This window comes from Pan paniscus, chromosome 20 (assembly GCF_029289425.2).
Source record: "Pan paniscus chromosome 20, NHGRI_mPanPan1-v2.0_pri, whole genome shotgun sequence".
NCBI classification, from domain to species: domain Eukaryota; kingdom Metazoa; phylum Chordata; class Mammalia; order Primates; family Hominidae; genus Pan; species Pan paniscus.
Window position 1 is genome coordinate 63,705,713 of NC_073269.2, and position 9,677 is coordinate 63,715,389.

Here is a 9,677-nt window from a genome sequence, read left to right on the forward strand (position 1 = left end):
TTTTTTAAAAGTAGGAAACAAGAAGTCAGAAGGAGCCAAATCAGGACTGTAAGGTGGATGCCTTAGGATTATCAGAATTCTTGTAAAGTCGCAGTTATTTGATGAGAGGAATGAGCAGGAGCATTGTAGTGAAGGTCTCCTGGTGAAGCTTTCCCATGGGTTTTCTGCTAAAGCTTTAGCTAACTTTCTCAAAACACTCTTATAGCGGGCGCCGTGGCTCACGTCTGTAATCCCAGCAATTTGGGAGGCCGAGTTGGGCGGATCATCTGAGCTCAGGAGTTTGAGACCAGCCTGACCAACATGGAGAAACCCCCCTCTCTACTAAAAAATACAAAAATTAGCCTGGCGAGGTGGCGCATGCCTGTAATCCCAGCTACTCAGGAGGCTGAGGCAGGAGAATCGCTTGAACCCAGGAGGCGGAGGTGGCAGGGAGCCGAGATCACACCATTGCACTCCAGCCTGGGCAACAAGAGTGAAACTCCATCTCAAATAATAATTAATAATAAAGCCATGTTTCATCTGTACAATTCTTCAAAGAAATGCTTCAGCATCTTGATCCTACTTGTTTAACATTTACATTGAAGGTTCTGCTCTTGTCTGCAGCTGATCTGGATTCAGTGGCTTTGGCACCCATTGAGTGGAAAGTTTGCACAACTTTAATTTTTCAGTCAGAATTGTGTAAGCTGAACCAATTCAGATGTCTGTGGTGTCAGTTACTGTTTCTGCTGTTAATCATCAGTCTTCTTCAATAAGGTCATGAGCAAGATGAATTTCTTCCTCGCAAATTGATATTAATGGTTTGCCATTGTGGGCTGCGTGGTCAACATCATCTCATCTCTTCTTAAAACGTTATCAGGCCGGGCGCGGTGGCTCACGCCTGTAATCCCAGCACTTTGGGAGGCCGAGGCTGGTGGATCATGAGGTCAGGAGATCGAGACTATCCTGGCTAACACAGTGAAACCCCGTCTCTAGTAAAAATACAAAAAATTAGCCGGGCGTGGTGGCGGGCGCCTGTACTCCCAGCTACTCCGGAGGCTGAGGCAGGAGAATGGCGTGAACCCGGGAGGCGGAGGTTGCAGTGAGTGGAGATCGTGCCACTGCACTCCAGCATGGGCGACAGAGTGAGACTCTGTTTAAAAAAAAAGAAAACAGGTTATCAATTTGTAAACTCTGATTTCTCTGGGTCATTGTGCCCATAAACTTTTCTTTTTCTTTTTTTTGAGACGGAGTCTCACTCTGTCGTCTAGGCTGGAGTGCAGTGGCGCGATCTCAGCTCACTGCAACCTCCGTTTCCTGGGTTCAAGCGATTCTTCTGCTTCAGCCTCCTGTGTAGCTGGGATTACAGGCATGCGCCACCACGCCCGGCTAATTTTTGTATTTTTAGTAGTGATGGGGTTTCACCATGTTGGTCAGAATGGTCTTGAACTCCTGACCTTGTGATCCGCCCAAACTCGGCCTCCCAAAGTGCTGGGATTACAGGCGCGAGCCACCGCACCCGGCTGGTTTTACCATTTTTAGAGCCAAGCTTTACTATATATTTGATATTTGTTCTTTCTTCAACTTTAGCTGAATTCACATTCCTCTGATAGAAGGTGTTTTCAAACTGATGCCGTTCTTAGTGCCTTAAACTAGATCCTGTTCATACTTGTTAGAACAAGTTATTACAAATTTACTTTGGTGTAAAAAATTGAAATCCATACATAATTTTTTTTTTTTTTGACAGAGTCTCACTAACGCTAGGTTGGAGTGCAGTGGCATGATCTCGGCTCATTGCAACCTCCGCCTCCTGGGTTCAAGCAATTCTCCTGCCTCAGCCTCTCGAGTAGCTGGGATTACAGGTGCCCACAATCACGCCCAGCTAATTTTTGTATTTTTAGTAGAGATGGGTTTTCACTCTGTTGGCCAGGCTGCTCTCGAACTCCTGACCTCAGGTGATCCACCTGCCTGGGCCTCACAAAGTGCTGTGATTACAGGCTTAAGCCACCACCCCTGGCCAATTTTTTCATAATATACATTTTTTTCTCATTTTTCATGAAACTTTTGAAGACCCCTCATATTCTAAATAGTCCTTCTCAGATATGTGGTTTTCAAATACTTTCTCCCATTGAGTCTTTTTCCTTTTCACTCTGTCCATTATGTCCTTTTTTACACAGGAATTTTGAATTTAAATGGAGTCTAATATATCTGTTTTATAAGTCTTTGATGCATTTGAGTTCATTTTAGCAACTTAATTCTTTTGCATGTGGATATCCAGGTTTTTTTTTTTTTAACATCAAAAGAATAACGTTTTTGCCTAGCATTAAGGCCCTTGGTAGAGGCTTGTCAGTTACAATTTTGGAGCAGTGGATTAAGTCCACACTCCCAACCATTTTCCTTATCAGGCTCTCAAACTCTGGGCCACAATATGTAAGACCCAATCATCCCAGGATCAGGAATCAGATATCTAGGGACAGCTTCTGTGCCCAGGAGCTTGTAAAATTATTCCATTGGTCAATGCACAGGGATCCCTGAAAACCTAGCTAACGCCAATTTACATGGCACACACAAGCTGCCCCCTAAGCTCCAGCTTGCTGTTATCTTGGGTTCCCTCATAACTCTTGCAGCCCTGCCTATGTCCTTAGGTTTCAAGCTGTAAGTAGCAAAGTGGTCTACATTTTATGATTATCATTGTGACATGTCCTGACATCAGAAAAACACCTTTGTATGTTATTACTATACAACCAGCAGAATATTATGAGTGCAGCAAATGTTAGAAAGTATTCAGCCTAACTTCACTGAGCAAGAGTAAGTTCATCCTGGAGAAAGTCCTTAGGAATCCAGGCAATATACTTTCTTTCCTTTGTCAACAGGTCAAAAACAGCAAAGCTCTATCAAGCTTGTCCTACTCACCCTATTTTTTTGTTGCTCTGTTTTGTTTTAGGCTTTCAGCCTGAAGCCATGGTTTTGTTTCTGTCTCTAGTGGTAGGTGGACAAGAGGAATGAGATGAGAAAGGAGCTTTACTGGCCCAGCTAGAAACAAACTAAGAACCCGTGACTGTATTCTTTCCCTTGGACAACCCTGTGTTAGCTTGTTGAGGGAGATCTCAGCCTGAAATTGAATCTCACATCCAAACATCCACGCAAGGGAGATTTGTTGTAATTGTCAGATATCTGGTAAATTTTTGTGAATGATGTTGCACTTTCTGACCTGCCTGGGGCCTTTCCAGCGTTAAGTTGCTGAAAGTGTGCATTACAGAAGACTCCTGCTATTAGCTGGCATGGTGCCACAATGTGCATCACCTTAGTCACCTTAAATTACTTAGAGAGTGATAAGGTCTGGACTTCTGGTTAAATGTTTTTTAAAAATGGGGGGTGGGGGGGTGGTGCATAGATTGCTGTGTTCTCTATCTTTATCTGGAATATTCAGTCATTTGTTCCCTTTGGGGGCCTCATTCCCAGTCCCCTGACTGGTTTGGGTGTGGACATCAACCAGCTTTGGACAGAGAACACACGCCAACTTCAGCTGGCAGCTTGTAGAGATTTCCTTTCTTCAGAGGTATTATTAGTTGTCTGATACTGATAATGTTGATGATAAATTTTCTACCTTCCAAGCTTCCCAACCCAGTCAATTTCCACCTAAGCATTGCTGTTTTCTTCTGATGATAAAGGTCATATTGTTTAAGCTACATTTACTCTTGGGGTTCTCTTCACTGTGTGCTGTGGGTTGAGAACAAAATTAGGCTTTGCCAGAATGAAAAAGTGAATGGTTTTTGGGGCCTTCAACTTTTTGTGCTCTTGAAGAAATAAGAAGACAAAATAGCTTTCAATCCACATCAGGCCCAATTTGCATTGCTTCAGGAGTTCCTGGGAAAGTGATGGACTTCTATCCAAAATTGCGCCGTGAATTTGATTATTGGTAGTTCCACAGTCAGCTTGAGGGTTGTTGGTTTGACAGTTGTCAGAGCATGTTGCAGCTGTATGAGGTGGGTATCTGTACATATGGATGTCCCATATTCTCCAGCATTGCATAGGAATAGCTGGCGTCTAGATCCTGCCTCAGGAGCTATGTGTCCTGAATTTAAAAATCAGGTATGTTATATCCCTGGGGCATGTCAGACATACAACAACAGTGCATTAGTCCATTTTCCATTGCTTACAACAAAATACCTTAAACTGGGTAATTTGTAAAGAAAATAAATTTCTTACTGTTGTTTTGTTGTGCTTTTTTTTTTTTTTTTTTTTTGGTTTACTTTGTTTTTAGAGACAGGATCTCACTCTGTCCCCTAAGCTGGAGTACAGTGGCATGATCATAGCTCACTGCCACCTGGAACCCCTGGGCTCAAGTGATCCTCCTGCCTCAGCCTCTCAAGTAGCTGGGACTACAGGTGAGCACCACCACACTTGGCTACTGTTATTATTATTTTGACAAGATTTAATGTAGAAAGTATAGCACCTGTTATCTACCAGGAATAGATGAGGATGATCAGGTACATTTATGTTTGAATCTGAGCGTTTAAGTGTATGGGAAGATATTAGACACTACCTTTCCTCATAAGACACTCAGTGATCTGAACTGAGGAACTTCTAGTTTTTGCTCTCCCACTTCTTGGAAACCCCTATCTACTTTCCTATGTATTTGACTACTTGAGGTAGTTTATACAAGTAAAATCATACAAATGTATTGTTTTGTGACTAGCTTACTTCACTTACAATAAGTCCTCAAGTTCTTCCATGTTGTTGCGTGTGTCAAAACTTCCTTCCTTGCTAAGGCTGAATAATATTCCATTGTATATATATTTTCTTTATCCAGTCATTCATCAATGAATACTTTTTTGTGTGTGTGTGTGTGGTAGAGTTTCGCTCTTGTTGCCCAGGCTGGAGTGCAATGGCGATCTCAGCTCACTGCAACCTCCACCTCCTGGGTTCAAGCGATTCTCCTGCCTTAGCCTCCTGAGTAGCTGGGATTACAGGCGCCCACCACCACGCCTGGCTAATTTTTTGTATTTTTAGTAGAGATGGGGTTTTGCCATATTGGCCGGGCTGGTCTCGAACTCCTGACCTCAGGTGATCTGCCTGCCTTGGCCTCCCAAAGTACTGGGATTACAGGCATAAGCCACTGCACCCAGCCACATCAATGAACACTTTGATTGTCTCCACATTCTGGCTACTGTGAACATGGGTGTGGAACTATCTTCATGAAGCCCTACTTTAATTTCTTTTTGTATATACCCAGAAGTAAAATTGCTGGATCACATATAATTCTATTTTAAAATTTTTTCTTAGTTTTAAATTACCTTTTGGAGACAGGGTATTGCTCTGTACCCAGGCTGGAGTAAGTGGCACAGTCACAGTTCACTGCATCCTTGACATCCTGGGCTCAAGAGATCCTCCTGCCTCAGATTTCCAAGTAGCTAGGACTAAAAGTGTGCACCACCATGCCTGGTGAATTTTTTTTATTTTTTATTTTTTGAGGCAGGTCTTCCTCTGGCACTCAGGCTGGAGTGGTGCAGTGGTGTAATCTCAGCTTACCACAGTCCGATACCAGGTTCAAGTGATCCTCCCACCTCAGCCTCCTGAGTAGCTGAGACCACAGGTGCACAGCCACCATGGTGGCTGCATCATTTTACATTCTTATCAAAAGGCACATGTTTCTAATTTTTCCACATCCTTGACAACACTTGTTGTGTTCTTCTGTTTCTTTTAATTGTAGCTACTCTGTTCGAATGGATTTTGATTGAAAACATTTGAGGTATGGCTTTTAGGAGACTTGATCTTAATTTCCTAGCCTTTTTGACCTATAGTTTTATTGTGGTTTATTGTGGAAAAAGGTGCCCTGTAGCTGCCTATCCAGGTCAGTCTAATCACCTTTCATCATTCAGGATTTATCATCTGAGGTTCACACCAACATGTATACAAGTGGCATGTCTTAGTCTGTTTTGTGCTTCTATAACAGAATACCACAGGCTGGCTAATTTACAAAGAAGAGACATTTATTGGCTCATAGTTTGGAGGCTGGGAAGTCCAATACCAAGATACTAGCATCTGGTGAGGGCCTTCTCGCTGCATCATAACATGACAGAAGGCATCAAATGGTAGAAGAGCAAAGAGACAGCAAGAGGGAATAAGAACCCATTCTTGCGATGATAGCATTAGTCCACCTATGAGGGTGGAGCCCTCATGATCTGAAGCCTCTTAAAGGTTCCACCTCTTAATATTGTTACAGTGGCAATTAGATTTCAGCATGAGTTTGGAGAAGACAAAGGTTTAAACCATAACATGGTGTAAGTCACATAACTCTGGGTCATATGCATATGAAAGAATTCGAAATTTCTCTATGAACACATTCTAGTCTTGTTTGGGTTTAGAGAAATCTTTAGTTGCAGCTGTTAATTCATCCTGGGTCCAAGGTTTACATCTGACAGTTGCCTACATACTTGGCTCTTGAAAGCATAGATCTTTAGAGGTAATTGGCGTTTTGGAATTTTAGGATATTTTTTGGGAAAATAAAGGGGGCCTGGGCAAAGGATAGAAGAGGGAGGAGGTGCAGAAGGAGAAAGATTAGGCAGGGCACGGTGGCTCACGCCTGTAATCCCAGCACTTTGGGAGGCCAAGGTGGGCAGATCACGAGGTCAGGAGATTGAGACCATCCTGGCCAACATGGTGAAACCCCGTCTTTACTAAAATACAAAAAATTAGCTGGGCGTGATGGTGCGTGCCTGTAGTCCCTGCTACTCAGGAGGCTGAGGCAGGGGAACCACTTGAACCCGGGAGGCAGAGATTGCAGTGAGCCGAAATTGTGCCACTGCACTCCAGCCTGATGACAGAGCAGGACTCTGTCTCAAAAAAAAAAAAAAGAGAGAAAGATTAGAAGGGTAAAGGGGAAGTAGAAGAGTTAGATATAAGGCAGCAACTAGAGGAATAGGAGGGGGAGGATTTTGCTTAAGTTTGCCAAATTGTTCAATGGCTTTATTCAAGGAAATTTTTACTGAAACAATTTTTTATTCAGAACCTTGGAGACTGTACAAATAAGATTCATTCCAATAAAAAACTACTGCTCACTGGGCCTGAGAAATTTTGTTTTCTTTCTTTTCTAATGCATCTCTTAAATTAACAGTTTTTGTTTTCTTTTCAACTGAAATGTTCCTCCTAGTAGCCACTGAAGGCAAAAATTATCCGGGTGAAGTTATGCCACTTAGAAACCTAAACACTAGAATTATGATTGTAATCAGAGTACATATAACATGCAGGAGACTTTCCTGGAAAGGAGACGATTTCAATTTAGACGATCCAATAAGTGCTGGCACTGTCTGAGAGGAGTGTAATGATTATGTACCTTAGGCCTGGTTCTACAGCATGATAGGTGGCTACTTCCCCACAAGAACACGACAATCTTCAAACCTCAGCATGCAGAAAATCTGAGAATACTCTTTCTGAATGAATGCCTAATTCTCTGGACAAAAAAGAAAAAAAAAAAAAAAAGAAAAAGAAGATAAGAGAATCTTATCCCATTTTATCAGTGACCCAAAGCAAAGTCTGTCCAAATGGTCACCAGTCTGTTGAGAATCAGAAAACCCTTGGTCTGTGATATTAGCTGAAACAAGTCACTAGAGCCTATGCTTGAGTTTTTTTTGTTTTTGTTTTTTTAACGGAGTTTCACTCTTGTTGCCCAGGCTGAAGTGCAATGGCGTGATCTTGGCTCACTGCAACCTTTGCCTCACGGATTCAAGCAATTCTCCTGCCTCAGCATTCCGAGTAGCTGGGATTATAGGCGCATGCCTGGCCAATTTTGTATTTTTTAGTAAAGATGGAGTTTTTAGTAAAGATGGGGTTTCTCCATGTTGGTCAGGCTGATCTCGAACTCCGGACCTCAGGTGATCTGCCTGCCTCGGCCTCCCAAAGGGCTGGGATTACAGGCATGAGACACTGCGCCCAGCCTATGCTTGAGTTTTACCCTATTATTATCTTCTTCATGACAATGCTTTAAGAAAGTACATCACTAAACTGTTACATATAAGATAGCAAAAAGAGATGAAAAGAAATGATGTGATACTATCAAGGATGGCAATGTCACGGGAGCCAATTAAAAAAAAAAAAAGGAGGCGGGGCGCGGTGGCTCACACCTATAATCCTAGCACTTTGGGCGTCTGAGGCAGGCAGATCACCTGAGGTCAGGAGTTCGAAACCAGCCTGGCCAATGTCTCTACTAAAAATACAAAATTAGCCAGGTGTGGTGGCACGAGCCTGTAGTCCCAGCTACTCGGGAGGCTGAGGCAGGAGAATTGCTTGAACCTGGGAGGTGGAGGTTGCAGTGAGCTGAGATCCTGCCATTGCACTGCAGCCTGGGCAACAGAGTGAGACTCTGTCTTAAAAAAAAAAAAAAAAAAAAAGGTGGGAGGGGGGACTAAACAGAGTCTAAATAGCCAAGAAACCCAGTGTAAAGACAGTAGTGTTCAAACTTGTTGCTAACTTAACATGTCATCATGGATTTGACAAGGTGTGAAGAGCAAAGCATAAAGGACCTCTGTGGTTACTATACCTGTTTGATGACTATGGCCCATGGTGATGAACAGGTTAGACGTTATTTCACTGGGACCTCTATAAGTATGATACATTGTAACATAATTTCTACAATGGTCACATCTAATTATATCAATCCTTTGTTCACTGCACCTTCATTAGTAAGAAGTATGCTTAATGGTAGCATTCATGGACTGCAAACAGACAACTTGGAAATAAATGAAGACCCAAATGAGAACAAACATAGCCTATTAAATCAGACCACACCGTAGTAAAGGAGTCATCCACAATCTCTTGCACTCAGCAGAGCTTGAAAGGCAAGCAGAGGTGTAAAAAGCTTCATAGTAGATAAAAGGTAAAGTATTAGGTATGCCATGACTGGAGGCTATAGTCTTGAGGAGTGTGTGTGTGTGTTGGAAGGGGTTATTTAGAAGGTTGACATCCTATGTGATTGGCTAGTGACGCACTGACTGTCTCCAGTTGGTCCTAAGTTGAACATATGGGCAACAATTAGAAAGCTGTCAGTTCTTAGTCATGTCTTAGCCATTTTAAGCCAGTTGTTACGTGGGATGTTGTTTGGCTTCCTGGCCTTGTTGCTAGACATAGTATTCTGACTTGGGAGTGGTTACTGTAGATACCACATTCGATTTCTGAATGGGTTGGTGTAGATTATGGGTCAGAGTCAATTTTTATATTTGGTGTAGCCGTTGTCCATTTGTATAGCAAATTTCTCACACCTAAATAAGGAACTATCCACGTTAGTGGGATTTCTTATTTTTAACTGGTTATGTTGAAAATTAGTTTAATATTCATTAATTTTCCACAACCCTTTCAAAGGTTTGTTTTTGCCAGACCTTCAGTTGGGCAGAGTTAATTTTTCCTTTTTTTTTTTTTAAACTTGGTTGGCAAACTAAATTGTAACGCTTTGGCCAAAAAATAGCCCTTTCCTTTTCTGAATATAAAGAGAATGGGTTTTAATTTTTGGTCTTTTCTTTGTTCTTCCTTCACTAATCCTGCAGAAGAGACCATAAGGCATTATCCAAATCTTCATTTGTTGGGGGCATGGTTTTCAGGTAGTATTGCCACCACCTGATGGCAATACTATTGCTACTCAATTTTTCTCTCACTGCTACTCAATTGCAGTGAGAGAAAAATAGCTCTAAATGCCGACTTTTTGTAAT

The 9,677-nt window shown here is 42.2% G+C and overlaps 1 protein-coding gene across 1 annotated transcript in view; it reads left to right on the plus strand.

The window, feature by feature from the left end:
- Positions 1-9,677, plus strand: part of ZNF547 (zinc finger protein 547) — a 124,676-nt gene that overhangs the window by 55,705 nt on the left and 59,294 nt on the right. Inside the window, exon 11 of the mRNA XM_034946027.3 lies at positions 4,241-4,364. The gene's annotated coding sequence lies outside the window, so the exon portion shown is untranslated. The remainder of the gene's footprint in view (positions 1-4,240; positions 4,365-9,677) is intronic.